Source organism: Pseudophryne corroboree, chromosome 2, assembly GCF_028390025.1.
Source record: "Pseudophryne corroboree isolate aPseCor3 chromosome 2, aPseCor3.hap2, whole genome shotgun sequence".
NCBI lineage: Eukaryota > Metazoa > Chordata > Amphibia > Anura > Myobatrachidae > Pseudophryne > Pseudophryne corroboree.
Window position 1 is genome coordinate 521,432,329 of NC_086445.1, and position 13,855 is coordinate 521,446,183.

The 13,855-nt window shown below is 46.6% G+C and overlaps 1 protein-coding gene across 3 annotated transcripts in view; it reads left to right on the forward strand.

Moving 5' to 3' along the window:
* Window positions 1-251: 251 nt before the first annotated feature.
* Window positions 252-13,855, forward strand: part of MAN1C1 (mannosidase alpha class 1C member 1) — a 145,341-nt gene continuing 131,737 nt past the window's right edge. For 2 of the 3 annotated variants that reach the window (XM_063954175.1, XM_063954174.1), the window contains exon 1: window positions 252-829. The gene's annotated coding sequence lies outside the window, so the exon portion shown is untranslated. The remainder of the gene's footprint in view (window positions 830-13,855) is intronic. The other variant, XM_063954173.1, reaches the window with a different exon arrangement.

The window sequence follows — 13,855 nt, forward strand, 5'->3', positions numbered from 1 at the left end:
TTAATTAAATACTTTATTGCACAAATGAGATACATAGTGGTTCCCTGGTTACAGTGTTAGAGGCAGACTGGTGCATTCATACATTGCAAAGATTGTAATTTTGTAATTATATGCCTGAGTATATTCCCAAGATCAAAATAAATGCAAAAACAAAACATTCTTTATTTTAATTAGTGATATTAAATAACATTTTCCACTGTTCGCCTCCAGTAGACATGTGCTGTGCAGTTGGAGCTGAGCACAGTCTCTATCAGCAGCAGATACTCAGTGAGATGCTGGACACAGACCCTGACATGTAAAGGCCATCAGAGCAATCACATTAGGACCAGCCTATAGGAAAGTCTACTGCTTGACCAATCCAAGCCTGCTTATAGCTAACCAATTGCAGCCTGGGTTACATCCAACCTACTAAACTGGCATCTATGGGTGTTTAAATGTGGCACTTACTGTGATTCCTAGAACAGCAAGCAGACTAGAGCAGCACCTCCGCTCCCATCATCATCATCCGCAATCTGCACGGACGTGGCTGCACACACCGGCTGACACCTATTCCATGAACCTCACCGATCTATCGTGGCATACATCATGCACCCACTTGGCTAACAGCCAGCCATAGCATCTGTGTAGCACATCTGGATTTACTTGCAATTATTGCTGGTGCTCTCGGGGCTGAATGTAGAGCATTATGCATGGCCGGGTTATTATAACACCTCATTGTCATTTAGCAGCCGATCCACAAAATGGAACATGCAGGCGTATGGGAGAGACAGAGGAATTGCCTTGTTTGAAAAGAAGCGGCTGCTGCAGAGATGCAGGCTGTGCATCCAAGGTAAGAAGATGAATGGCGTTTAAAGAATAAAAAAGCAAATTTCCTATGTTTACTGTATTACTTATCTGAGCGCCTGTGGACGATCTATGGATGGCTGTATACCTAGCTCTCAGGATTAGCATGCAGCATCGCACTGATAGAGTTGAGGAGGAATAACCCTTTATACAGTAAGTTATATACACAGCTATTATGTTTCGATTGAACGGCAGTACCTTGTTATTCCATGGACAGATTTACGCTCCGATTTATATTGTAATCACGTTTTCTGTGTAGAGATCGAGCTCCGGTCTGTTCGATTTGAGAAATAATCGGCTATGGGATTGGTGCTGTGGTATTACCCCTTTTACGGTCGTTTCCATCTCGCTGTCACTGCTCCCAGCATCACAATGTACTGGCGATTTATCTACCTATAAGACAGGTCCTCGCTGTGCATTATAGCGCTGGTAGTAGAAAACTAGAGTGTACACGCAATGCAAAGATGCGATCGCAGTTTGCGTGTTCCTTACTAGCAAGCATCATTGTGTAGGCTACCCCAGCCTGTGTAGCCATTATAAGCGAACACTGTATGGAAGGTGCAAGAGACAGGTCTCATACTCAAACGCCAGTAAAGACACCAGTTGGTAAGGAGCCATTAGCTGCAAAGTGTTCTATTTTAAAATTGTTTATGTGTTCTAATAGTATGATCGGAATACTCATTAAATTAACTCCAGTCCATATATTCAGTTGTTTCAAGCCTCCTGAGATATTGAATAATTTTAGTCCAGACATGAATGGCACATTAGTAAAGGGTAAACACCTATGTCTGTATTGATCAGAAAATGCAATAAATGTTAATTGTCTGTTTCAAAGGTAAACTCCATCTGAGTCCAGTAAATGACAATGGTCTCTGCCCCTTGATCAATATTGTGACTGTTTGCAATAAATAACATATACTCTATTTTCCACTAATTTGCTAGTCTTTTGGCTGTTGGCCAATCATATTGCTGTCAAATTAAGCTATGAAGGGTAAGCTACCATGTAAGCTTCCACTTTATTCTGTGTGCTATCTATTCTGATTAAGCTATTCCTCTGTTATCAGACATTCTTCTAACTTTAAATGATTCTCCAGAGACTGTTTTCTCACTTATGGGTGATATATTGGTTCTCTAGATCCTTTTAGCAGAGTATAATTCATGAGCTGTCAGTATTAAAGTATTTTTCTCCAAGTCACCTGTTTTAGGAAACAGTGTGGATATGATCAAGTGATCAGCACTTTACAAGAATTCATGGTGCTCAATATATGAATGGTATTATCACAGTATCCCTACAGATGATGAAGCCAGAAAGTGGATAATGTGACATTATGCTAATTATACTTTTCTATAACATTTGAATTACCTACAGATTATTCTAAAATGCCTTACAAATTTTCTGTATTTTTTCCCATAATAGATTTTTGTTTATCCCAACATTTCTACACCATAATAACATTATTCAGAGTTCACATGGTGGGTGTCCGATCAGTTCTGCTCTGGGGATATTGGAAAGAACTCACCACTTTAGGGACAGAACCAATAGATTACAATTGCAAGTAATACATGCTACTCTCATGCAGAAATCACGTAACCATGAACAATAAGTAGATATATGACATACACAGGGTTGGACTGGCCCACAGGGGTACAGAGGAAACCACCGGTGGTCCCTACTGCCTGGGGGTCCTCCTCTAGGGATCAGGTTCCAGACTGTGCTGTTACTAATCTAGTACATTATCTTGCATGCACTACAGTATTTACTGTATATATTTATCTAGGGGACCAACACTTGCAAAATGGTTAGGAAAACCAATGTGGTGGCTGGGCACACCCCCTCTAGAGACTGGCCACACCCCTAAACATGGGCCCCTACCACTGCATTCCCCCGGTGGGCCCTACATGCCCCAGTCTGACACTGGACATACAGTATAGTAAATAACAAAAATGTTGCTTATATAAGGTATGCTTTTGCTTTATAGAATATCACATTAAAGAATCCCTCCACGATTTACTATGAAATGAATCACAGATTCACATCAGGAAACACTTGGACAAATCTAATGGACTGGAACATGTCCACAGTATTGAATGTCTCTCAACTGAGCAAACTGCTGACCACAAAGGAAGCCCCTCATTCTGCATTTTCTTTGGCGCTATTGTTGTATTCTAGAGGATGGTAGCACCTCCAGGGAAAGATGACATGCAAAAAAAGCATTGTAACAAAAAAACAAACAAACAAGAAGTGATTCCCAAAATGAATAAATAATTCCCGAAGCAAGTATCATTGAGAAATCAGTTAAAAGTACATATGCTAATCATTGTAAGGGGAACAAAAAAATATGAGACTGTAAGGTCTATTTCAGTCCTGCATTTTTACAGGGTGGTCTTCAGGTTGCCGAATGTCGGGATGCCGGTGCACAGTATACCGGCGCCGGAATCCCGAAACCTGGCATACCAACAGATATTCTCCCTCGTGGGCAGGGCCGGTGCTAGGGTGTTCGGCGCCCCCCTGCAAACTATAAATTTGCGCCCTCCCATATTCCTTTGGCGTGCGCCGGGAAAAGGGGTGTGGTCTCACAAGTAAGGGGCATGGCCACACAGTAGTACCCCCATTTAAAATTACGCCACAATGTAGCACAATCTTATTAATCTTATACGTAATGCCCCACCCGTAGTAGTAGCGTCCTTATACGTAATGCCCCACCCGTAGTAGTAGCGTCCTTATATGTAATGCACCCCAGTAGTAGTAGCATCCTTATACATAATGCCCCTCCAGTAGTAGTAGCATCCTTATACATAATGCCCCCCGAGTAGTAGTAGCATTCTTATACATAATGCACCCACAGTAGTAGTAGCGTCCTTATACGTAGTGCACCCCCAGTAGTAGACGCGTCCTTATACGTAATACCCCCCAATAGTAGTAGCGTCCTTATACGTAGTGCACCCCCAGTAGTATTAGCGTCCTTACACGTAATGGCCCCCCCAGTAGTAGCGTTGTTACACGTAATGCCCCCCTGTAGTAATAGCGTCCTTATACGTAATGCCCCCCCAGTAGTGGCGTCCATAGAGCGCACGCACAGACATACCTCACACACACACACACACACACACACACAATTCACACATATATACACACACACACACACACACATACACACACATACACACTTCTCTCTCACCCTCCACTTACCTAATCCAGTCTCCCTCTGTACAGCAGCCAGGTCCGTGTAGCTCCGCCCCTTATGGGCCGTTTAGCCACGCCCCCTACCGTCCCGTGTAGCTCCGCCCCCTTCTGTCCCGTACTCGGCGCTCTCACAGTCACACAGATGAGATGAGGTGAGGGGAGGGAGGAGGCGCATCATGCTGCAGGTGCCCGCTGCCAGTGCCTGTCATACAGTGACAGACACAGCAGTGGCAGCAGCAGCAGGGGGGACAGGACGGCGCAGCAGGGAAGGGATGCAGAGCAGTGGAAGCGCCTATCCGTCCCAGCGCCTCCCTGCACTGCATCCCTTCGCTGAGCGGGTAGCGCCGGGCCTGCTCGTGGGGGACCACGACCCCCCTGGAGGGAGAATAAGTAGCGTGGAGAGCACAGCATGGCAAGCGCTGCGAGCCTGCAAGGCGCTCATTTGCGCTCGCCACGCTGTTGGTATGCCGGCGGTCGGGCTCCCGGCGTCAGTATGCTGCAGGGACGTGCAGTCAGGGGAGGCAGGGGAGGCAGTGCCTCCCCTATCATTAAAGGCATTAAAAGAATACAGAGAAGATACTTATGACATGTTCTGTGTCATAAGTATCTTCTTATAGTAATCTAATCTTTTTTTAGCATTAAAAAAAGATTTCGGAGGCACCTTGAACGGTGCCTCTCGGTGTTAATTGTAAATGTCCGGAAGCAGGGGGCGGGCAGGGGGCGTGGCCATGCAGAGGGCTTCAAAAGCCTATTTAAAAAAGCATTGGAAGCGGCACCTATAGAGGTGCAGCAGGGACGTGCTTTTAGCCAATGAAAGCACGCCCCTGTCACAGTGATTGTAACCTAACTCTTCCTTCACACTACCTGTTGGTACCTTACCCTAACCCTCCCCAGTGGTACCTAACCCTCCCTTCCACACTGCCTAAACCTAACCTTCCCCGCTTGGTGCCTAACCATAACCCTCCCTCCCCGGTTCCTAACCCTACCTTCCCCACTGCCTAAACCTAACCCTCCCCACCTAGTGCCCAAACCTAACCTCCACCTGTAAGTGCCTAACCCCCCCTCCCCAGTACCTAACCATCCCCTTCCTGTCCCTGCACCCTAACCCCCCTTCTAATGCCTAAACCTAACCTCTCCCCCCCGCGCCCCCCCCCCCCCCCCCCCCCCCCCCCGTGGCAGAGCACAACTAAAAGTACGTTCGGGATTCCAGGTGTCGGTATTTTGACACCGGGCTCTTGACTCCTGCCGGTATTTAGACACCAGGATTACGCAGTCGTTCAGGGTTCCGGCTTCAGTATTTTGACCGCCGGAATGCCGTCCGGCGGCATTTTAACTGCATCTCGTTAAGCAGTTTGGACTGTAAATGTAATTTTGGTATTAATATGTGGATTGAGGATTAGTGGGGTTATTGTAGTGTATTGTAGTGGGGCTATATATGTAATGTGGGGACTTGTAGGAACTATTAATTAAATATGGATGGTAATTATATAATGCATTAGCTGGTTGGGGCTATTTGTGTAATATGGCTCAGTTTAAAAGAGGACTGCTTCCTTCCAATGCTAGTGGGAGCTATTAAATGTATTTGGGACTCTTAAAAAAATGTGAGGGCTAATAATTTAATGTGGGATTGATGGTGACTATTAACATATTGTAGTTGTAATAATATGATGCAAAATCTATGTATTAAATGTATATGCTAATAAGTTAGTGATGGGGCTAGTTGAGGGGGAGGGTGTTTATTTATTAAATGTGATCATCGTCACATATAACAAATCAGTCTAAGAGAGATGCCATAGTGGGAGGGCAAGACTGCCGCAGATTGCTTCTGACCCAATAGTTCTGTTCCCCAATGGTAATGCATGCAGCTGAGATAACCTCAGAGCTGCAGTATCAGATGAAATACTCTTCGCCTGCTCCTGGTGTTGGGAGGACTGGAGTAGTGGGGGAGAGTTGCGTGGAGTTGGGGGAGGTCTTAGGACTAATGGTGGTGAAGGTATGAGTGGAGTTGGAGTAGGTGTTAGGACTAATGGAGGTAAAGGTGGAGTGGAGTTGGATGAGGTATTAGGACTAATGGTGATGACGGTGTGAGTGGAGTTGGGGGAAAACAAGTTATAAATACATAGTGTAAATTCCAAAGATGGGGGGACGTTAGTACCCCTAGATACACCCCTGTTTAGTGCTAACGGGAGATGAAGGTCTGTCTCGGGGGGAAAAATCTGTACAAGGGAGGGATAATCTGAGAGGGAGGTACGTTATTTAGCGGCTAAAGGGAGATTATGATCTATTTTGAGGGGGGTTTAATCTGTGCTAGGGGGAGATGATCTGTTTGAGGGAGCCATTTTTGAAATCCAATATGGCCGCCGGCTCGCGTGTCATCGCCCCGGCCAGTGCCTCACCAGCAACTGACCTCATCGCACGCCACTGGTATGCTGGTCGTCGGGAGCCCGGCTGCCGGCATACCATACTACACCCATTTTTACATTATGAATACAGAGTGGTAAACCTAATTTAAACCAGAGGGGAAAAAAAGATAAGTCATGGGTGGTATTCCGAGTTGTTCGCTCGTTGCCGTTTTTCGCGACGCAGCGATTAGGTGGAAAATGCGCATGGACATGGTACGCAGTGCGCATGCGCTAAGTAATTTTGCACAAAACTTTGGAGATGTACACAAGCTCGAGCGACGTTTTTTCAACGCTCGAGTGTTCGTAGTGGGATTGACAGGAAGTGGGTGTTTCTGGGCGAAAACTTGGCATTTTCAGGGAGTGTGCAAAAAACGCAGGCGTGCCAGGTAAAAACGCAGGAGTGGCTGGAGAAACGAGGGAGTGGCTGGCCGAACGCAGGGCGTGTTTGTGACGTCAAACCAGGAACTAAACGGACTGAGGTGATCACAATCTAGGAGTAGGTCTGGAGCTACTCAGAAACTGCATGAATATTTTTAGTAGCAATTCGGCTAATCTTTCGTTCGCTATTCTGCTAAGCTAAGATACACTCCCAGAGGGCGGCGGCCTAGCTTGTGCAATGCTGCTTAAAGCAGCTAGCGAGCGAACAACTCGGAATGACCACCATGGATCCCTATGGCAACCTCTACATCTTGTTCACATTTGCAATAGTTAAATCAAATATACTAGAAACATAGAGATATAAATAAACATGAAATAGAATGACCATATAAATTGTACATAGAAATAATTGCTGTAGAAAGCTGTGTTCACATAGAAGGGGTCATCTAAATCAAAAACTAAATTTGCAGATTACCGTGGCCAGAATGTAAGGATCTCAGACCTCATCACCCATACTTACCTACTTGTTGGACCTCCCCTCCAGAAAATCACAGCAAGGGAGGACAGAAGGTCAAGTGTGGGACTGCGATGACCATGATTTGCATGATCACATCTCTGCCCCCCACTGCCCAATAACATAATTCCTGCAACAGGGATACTGCCATAATGATCTAATTGTAAAATCAGCCCAGCCAATCACTATACAGTGATTTCTCCCACTCCGCAAGAGAGAAAAAAACGAGTGACTCTTGAAGGTTGCCAGCTCGGACGTGGATTATTAGGTCAATCTGGAAAAGGTCGACACGAGAAAAGGTCAACATGAGTTTTTTTCAAAAAAAATTTGTGTGTCATTTTCGCTGTTAGAGCACAGGGAACCACAATTAGTATATCGCTGTTAGAGCACAGGGAACCACAATTAGTATATCGCTGTTAGAGCACAGGGAACCACAATTTGTATATCGCTGTTAGAGCACAGGGAACCACAATTAGTATATCGCTGTTAGAGAACAGGGAACCACAATTAGTATATCGCTGTTAGAGCACAGGGAACCACAAATAGTATATCGCTGTTAGAGCGTATATCGCTGTTAGAGCACAGGGAACCACAATTAGTATATCGCTGTTAGAGCACAGGGAACCACAATTAGTATATCGCTGTTACAGCACAGGGAACCACAATTAGTATATCGCTGTTAGAGCACAGGGAACCACAATTAGTATATAGCTGTTAGAGCACAGGGAACCACAATTAGTATATCGCTGTTAGAGAACAGGGAACCACAATTAGTATATCGCTGTTAGAGCACAGGGAACCACAATTAGTATATCGCTGTTAGAGCACAGGGAACCACAATTAGTATATCGCTGTTAGAGCACAGGGAACCACAATTAGTATATCGCTGTTAGAGCACAGGGAACCACAATTAGTATATCGCTGTTAGAGCACAGGGAACCACAATTAGTATATCGCTGTTAGAGCACAGGGAACCACAATTAGTATATCGCTGTTAGAGCACAGGGAACCACAATTAGTATATCGCTGTTAGAGCACAGGGAACCACAAATAGTATATCGCTGTTAGAGCGTATATTGCTGTTAGAGCACAGGGAACCACAATTAGTATATCGCTGTTAGAGCACAGGGAACCACAATTAGTATATCGCTGTTAGAGCACAGGGAACCACAATTAGTATATCGCTGTTAGAGCACAGGGAACCACAATTAGTATATCGCTGTGGACAAGGTGCCTTGCTCCACTACCACTTCGCTCGGCACAGGTTACTATTCCCATTCATAGTCCAAGTGAAGTATGAAAAAGATAAAATATCTTGCAAAACACTCATGTCAACCAGATGCTGTGTTGACCATTGCCATGTCGACCGTTTGACTATGTTGACCAATAGTGTTCGACCAATTGACTGTCAACTTTATTACTGTCGACCTATCATCCGGATACCTGCCAACTCTCCTGGGAAAGTTCCTGGACATTCCAGGACAGTAAGCACGTATATAATTATCACTTCATATTGCAGTTCTCAGGCCTCTTTTTGTAATTTCTGATGATAATAATCTGCAGTCTACAGTTTTTGTTGTAGAAACTACACTTACACTTGCCTCATAGGATACTTGATCATAGTTACTAGATGAGTCCTGCAGTTCTCTTGCATTTCTCTAACGTCCTAGTGGATGCTGGGAACTCCGTAAGGACCATGGGGAATAGCGGGCTCCGAAGGAGGCTGGGCACTCTAGAAAGATCTTAGACTACCTGGTGTGCACTGGCTCCTCCCACTATGACCCTCCTCCAAGCCTCAGTTAGATTTCGTGCCCGGCCGAGGTTGGATGCACACTAGGGGCTCTCCTGAGCTCTTAGAAAGTTATAGTCTTAGAATTTGTTCTTTTCAGTGAGACCTGCTGGCAACAGGCTCACTGCAGCGAGGGACTAAGGGGAGAAGAAGCGAACTCGCCTGCTTGCAGCCGGATTGGGCTTCTTAGGCTACTGGACACCATTAGCTCCAGAGGGATCGACCGCAGGCCCAGCCTTGATGTTCGGTCCCGGAGCCGCGCCGCCGTCCCCCTTACAGAGCCAGAAGCAAGAAGATGGTCCGGAAAATCGGCGGCATGAAGACTCAGTCTTCACCAAGGTAGCGCACAGCACTGCAGCTGTGCGCCATTGCTCCTCTCACACTTCATACTCCGGTCACTGAGGGTGCAGGGCGCTGGGGGGGGGGCGCCCTGAGGCAGCAATAAAAACACCTTGGCTGGCAAAAATACCTCAATATATAGCCCCAGGGGCTATATATGAGGTAAATACCCCTGCCAGAAGTCCATAAAAAACGGGAGAATAGGCCGCGAAAAAGGGGCGGAGCCTATCTCCTCAGCACACTGGCGCCATTTTCCCTCACAGCTCCGTTGGAGGGAAGCTCCCTGGCTCTCCCCTGCAGTCTACAAGGGTTAAAAAAAAGAGAGAGGGGGCACTAAATTTAGGCGCAGTATACATTATATATATAGATATAAAGCTATAGGGGACATAACTCAGTTAGTCCCTGCAGTATATAGCGCTCTGGTGTGTGCTGGCATACTCTCACTCTGTCCCCCCAAAGGGCTTTTGTGGGTCCTGTCCTCGTTTAGAGCATTCCCTGTGTGTCTGCGGTGTGTCGGTACGGCTGTGTCGACATGTTGAATGAGGAGGCTTATATGGTGACGGAACAGAGGCCGATATATGTGATGTCGCCCCCTGTGGGGCCGACACCAGAGTGGATAGAGAGGTAAAAGGTATTAACCGACAGTGTCAACTCCTTACATAAAAGGGTGGATGACGTAACAGCTGTGGGACAGCCGGCTTCGCAGCCCGCGCCTGCCCAGGCGTCTCAAAGGCCATCAGGGGCTCAAAAACGCCCGCTCTCTCAGATGGCAGACACAGATGTCGACACGGAGTCTGACTCCAGTGTCGACAAGGTGGAGACATATACACAATCCAATCCGTGACTTGATCCCGGCAATAAAAAATGTGTTATACATTTCTGACTTTAACCTCTATAAATGGGTTTTAGGTTTGGGGAGAAAAAACAGGCAGTGTTTTGTTCCCCCATCAGATGAATAAATGAAGTGTGTGAAAAGCGTGGGTTCCCCCGTTAAGAAACTGGTAATTTATAAAAAGTTACTGATGGCGTACCCTTTCCCGCCAGGAGGATAAGTTACGCTGGGAGATATTCCCTAGGGTGGATAAGGCGCTCACACGTTTGTCAAAAAAGGTGGCACTGCCGTCTTAGGATACGGCCACTTTAATAGGTACCTGTTGATAAAAAAAACAGGAGGCTATCCTGAAGTCTGTATTTACACACTCAGGTACTAAACTGAGACCTGCAGATAGTGCTGCTGCAGCGTGGTTGGTGACCCTGTCAAACAGGGATAATAGTTGGCAAACATAAAAACATATTAAGGACGTTGTCTTATATATGGGGGATGCACAGAGGGATATTTTGCCGGCTGGCATCCAAAATAAATGTAATGTCCATTCTGTCAGGAGGGTATTAGAGACCTGTCACTGGACAGGTGATGCTGACTTAAAAAGCGCATAGAGAGCCTTATAAGAGTGAGGAATTATTTGGGGATGGTCTCTGGGACCTCGTATCCACAGCAACTGCTGGGAAGAAATAATTTTACCTCAGGTTTCCTCACAGAAAAAGGTACAGTCCTTTCGGCTTCAGAAAAGCAAGCGGGTCAAATGGCGCTTCCTTTCTGTACAGAGACAAGGGTAGAGGGAAAAAGCTGCACCAGTCAGCCTGTTCCCAGAATCAAGATTCTTCCCCCGCCTCCTGTGAGTACACACCATGACGCGGGTGCTCCACAGGTGTAGCCAGATACGGTGGGGGGCCGCCTCAAAAATTTCAGCAATTAGTGGGCTCGCTCACAGGTGGATCCCTGTTTCTTCCAAGTAGTATTTCAGGGGTACAAGCTGGAATTAGAGATGTCTCCCCCCAGCCGTTTCCTAAAATATGCCTTGCTGACAACTCCCTCAAGCAGGGAGGCTGTGCTAGAGGCAATTAATAAGCGGTATTCCCAGCAGGTAATACTCAAGGTGCCCCTACTTCAACAAGGACGGGGTTACTATTCCACACGGGTTGGGGTACCGAAACCGCATGGTTCGGTGTGACCCATTTTATATTTAAAATCCTTGAACATAAAAAAATTCAAGTTCAAGATGGAATCGCTCAGGGCGGTTATTGCAAGCCTGGACGAGGGGGATTACATGGTATCCCGGGACATCAAGGATGCTTACCTGCATGTCCCCATTTACCATCCTCGCCAGGAGTACCTCAGATTTGTGGTACAGGATTACCATTACCAAGTCCAGACACTGCCGTTTGGACTGTACATGGCACCGAGGGTGTTTTATCAAGGTAATGGCCGAAATGATGATACTCCTTCAAAAAAAGGGAGTTGTAATTATCCCGTAATTGGACAATCTCGTTATAAGGGCGAGGTCCAAGGAGCAGTTGGTAGTCGGGGTAGCACTATTTTGGAAAGTGCTACAACAGCATAGGTGGATTCTAAACAGTCCAAAGTCACAGCTGGTTCCTATGACACGTCTACTGTTCCTGGGGATGGTTCTGGACATAAACCAGAAATAGTGTTTCTCCCGGAGGAGAAAGCCAAGGAGTTGTCATCTCTAGTCAGAGACCTCCTGAAACCAAAATAGGTAGCGGTGCATCATTGCACGCGAGTCCTGGGGAAAATGGTAGCTTCTTACGAAGCAATCCCATTAGGCAGGTTCCATACAAGAACTTTTCAGAGGGACCTGTTGGACAAGTGGTCCGGATCGCATCTTCCGATGCATAGGCTGATAACCCTGTCTCCAAGGACCAGGGTATCTCTACTGTGGTGGCTGCAGAGTGCCCATCTTCAAGAGGGCCGCAGGTTCGGCATACAGGACTAGGTCCTAGTGACCATGGATTCCAGCCTTTGAGGCTGGGGGGCAGTCACATAGGGAAGAAACTTCCAGGGACTTTGGTCAAGTCAGGTTATTTCCCTACACATAAATATTCTGGATCTGAGGGCCATTTACAATGCCCTGAGGCCAGCAAGGCCTCTGCTTCAAAACCAGCCGGTACTGATCCAATCAGACAACATCACGGCAGTCGCCCATGTATTCAACAGGGCGGCACAAAAAGCAGGATGGCGATGGCAGAAGCCACAAGGATTCTCCGATAGGCGGAAAATCATGTGTTAGCACTGTCAGCAGTGTTCATTCCCGGAGTGGACAACTGGGAAGCAGATCTTCTCAACAGACACGACCTCCACCCGGGAGAATGGGGACTTCCTCCAGAAGTCTTCCAATAGGATTGTACACCATTGGGAAAGGCCACAGGTGGACATGATGGCGTCCCGCCTTAACAAAAAGCTATAAAAGATATTGCTCCAGGTCAAGGGACCCTCAGGCGATAGCTATGGACGCTCTGGTAACACCGTGGGTGTACCAGTCGGTTTAGGTGTTCTCCCCTCTGCCTCTCATACCAAAGGTACTGAGAATAATAAGAAGGCGAGGAGTAAGAACGATACTCGTGGATGGCCAAGAAGAACTTGGTACCCAGAACTTCAAGAATTTATATCAGAGGACCAATGGCCTCTGCCACTCAGTCAGGACCTGCGGCAGCAGGGGCCCTGTCTGTTCCAAGACTTACCGCGGCTGCGTTTGACGGCATGGCGGTTGAACGCCGGATCCTGAAGGAAAAGGGTATTCCGGAGGAAGTAATTCATACGCTTACTAAAGCCAGGAAAGAGGTTACAGCAACTCATTATCACCGCATATGGCGAAAATATGTTGCATGGTGTGAGGCCGAAAGGGCCCCAACAGAGGAATTTCAACTAGGTCGATTTCTGCATTTCCTGCAAGCAGGAGTGACTATGGGCCTTAAACTGGGTTCCATTAAGGTACAGATCTCGGCTCTGTCGATTTTCTTTCAAAAAAGAACTAGCTTCAGTACCTGAAGTTCAGACATTTATAAAAGGAGTGCTGCATAGTCAGCCCCCGTTTTGTGCCTCCTGTGGCACCTTGGGATCTCAACGTGGTGTTGAGTTTTCTTAAAATCACTTTGGTTTGAACCACTAAAAACCGTGAATCTGAAATATCTCACATGGAAGGTGGTTATGTTATTTGCCTTGGCTTCTGCCAGGCGAGTATCAGAATTGGCGGCTTTGTCTTGTAAAAGCCCTTATTTGATTTTCCATATGGATAGGGCAGAATTGAGGACTCGTCCCCAGTTTCTCCCTACGGTGGTGTCAGCGTTTCACCTGAACCAGCCTATTGTGGTGCCTGCGGCTACTAAGGATTTGGAGGACTCCAAGTTGCTAGACGTTGTCAGGGCCCTGAAAATATATGTTTCCAGGACGGCTGGAGTCAGAAAATCTGACTCGCTGTTTATCCTATATGCACCCAACAAGCTGGGTGCTCCTGCTTCTAAGCAGACTATTGCTCGTTGGATTTGTAGTACAATTCAGCTTGCACATACTGTGGCAGGCCTGCCACAGCCAAAATCTGTCAATGCCC